Source organism: Austrofundulus limnaeus, unplaced genomic scaffold, assembly GCF_001266775.1.
Source record: "Austrofundulus limnaeus strain Quisiro unplaced genomic scaffold, Austrofundulus_limnaeus-1.0 Scaffold263, whole genome shotgun sequence".
NCBI classification, from domain to species: domain Eukaryota; kingdom Metazoa; phylum Chordata; class Actinopteri; order Cyprinodontiformes; family Rivulidae; genus Austrofundulus; species Austrofundulus limnaeus.
Window position 1 is genome coordinate 582,861 of NW_013952665.1, and position 2,429 is coordinate 585,289.

Genomic DNA, 2,429 nt, shown 5'->3' on the forward strand with positions numbered 1-2,429 from the left:
CTTTTAAATAGAATAGGGTTTTACTTATCAGAATATTAAAATGATCTGGTCCTTACCAGATACTAAAAATATTCAAACTCAAATGTACAAAAATACACATCTATGTTATGAGGTTGGGCATAATCGTATCGTGTGCAATCAATCGTCAGGAAAACATTAATCAAATTTTTTTATTTTTTTGGCACTCGACAATTAATGATTAACACCACCAGGCAGACTAACTGGAGATTTCCCCGGTCAATCCGCTTGATGCTCCTCTTCGCTTTAAATATGACAAACATTTTTTTTAAATTTCTGTAATTTATTTATAATAGCTCTGGTCTTACTTGGCCTCCCAACACAATTTAAAATTTGATGTACAGCCCCGACGTCTGTAATTTTGACCCAGTTTGGAACAGATTTTTACAGAGAACAACTCTTTCCCTCTAAATTGGTCATATAGGACTTGAGGGTGTCCAGGGATTAATCGTCAAATTAGTTGTTATTGGCTAAATACCACAATTAATCGTGATTAATTTTTTTGCCCATATTGCCCAACCCTACCTTTATTTAAACAGGAAAATCTGAACTAAGAAAACTAATTTCTAAAACTTCCTAAAAGTGAAAGTAATAAGCCTATCACTTTTATACTGGTCAGAATAAAATAAAACTGTTAATCATGCTGTATATTATGTCTTTAGATCAGTAATTTATTTCATTACGTTCACACAGCTGACTAGAATGTACTCAAAACAACATTTTACATTTCCTTCACACCTGCCCATCACCTCATCTCTTACCTGAGACATTCTGTAATACCTGCTGCTCCATCTGTATCCAGCTCCTAGAGATAGATTAAGTATTAGGTATTTTACTGCCACCTGAAGTCAGTCGGCTTTAAAAACTCAAGAAAATATCATGAAATAACGTGAATAAACACCAGATCAGTATTTGTTCTTTGCATCATTTCACTGTTAAAAAGGAAAGGTTTTCTGACCATGAAGCTCTGTTTTTATGCAGAAAATACAGACTCTAAGAAACATGAACTTTTTTAATGTGATGAATTTATTCTTGCTAAGATAATAAAAATGTACTACTATAATATTTACAAGCTTTACTATATTCAGTTCAATTCAAAAATACTTTATTGATCGCAGAGGGAAATTAATTGTATTAGGATATACTAGAACTGAAGCAGGTAGACTAAATAACAGAAATATTTGGTGATTTATGAATGTAAATTATAATCAATAAATATCAGAGTGAACTTGGACTCAATCTTAGGATTAAACTACAGTTTAACTAATTAAAAACAACTCAATAATACATTAAATGCTATCACTAAAAGTGATCACTAACATTTATGATATGGGACTATAGCAGCAAGCTAATATTTCGTAAGAAAAATAGCTGTCCTGTGGACTTATTTCTGGTTCTAAAGAATAAAGTTTAATCAAAAGTTGGATGTTCTGTTAATGAGGCTGACGTTAGCTGCTGCAGCTCCAGGAGCACTGACATATCATCACCACGTTGTCTCTGCACTGTGTGGAGTGGGGGGAGTGTTAATCGGACTCCGGGACATGCAGCAGCTCTGACGAGGAGCGTTGACCCCACCAAACTGTTAATATTTAAAAGTTGTTGAGCGACCGAAACTTTTAACCAGCTGAGCAGGCCAACCAGTCAGCAGGCAGACCACGGGAAACCTCCCAGTTCTGTCTGTCCGGGTCTCCCCGCAGCTCCTTCAGCTGAGGCTGGATTCCACACACACTATTCCTTTGCGYGTGGCAAACACATTTTTACACCCCATTATTATTTAGACATTTTTTCACTCAATCTCCATTTAATTCTATTCCTGCACTAGAAATCATTTCTGATCGTGCAGAGTAGAGAATCTGAGGATTATCTCACACGCTGGACACGTTTGATTCTACTCCTCTGGTGGTCGGAACTTTCGCGCTTGTTTTTGTTGTTCCGGGGACCGATAAACAGACGGCACGGTTGTTCCACCGATTTGATTCCCCTTAAAACTGGACGGAGAGCAGCGTGTCCTCATTACTCCACTTTATCTGCTTCATTCAGGTCAGAAATCTGTAACTACACCTCAAATGTTACGATATTTAAACTAATTTTAAGGTAGTTTTTACTACATTTTAATCTGAGGAAAACTGCTGCGGACATTTCTTTGTCGAATTATGAATAATTATTCAGACTGATAAACTTAGATTTTAGTTCATGGTTTTCAGATGGTGATCTGTAGTTAAGAAGTTTCTATACTTTATAAAAAGGAAAAATTGTTAACATTTAATAATGATCTATAGCTAAGCTAACTCCTACATCTCACTAAGATAAACGAAGAAGCCATGATATCACCAACAACAGTGAAGCAGTGAACCCTGTTTACTTAATGCAACAACAGAAATGATGTACACTCACCGGCCACTTTATTAGGT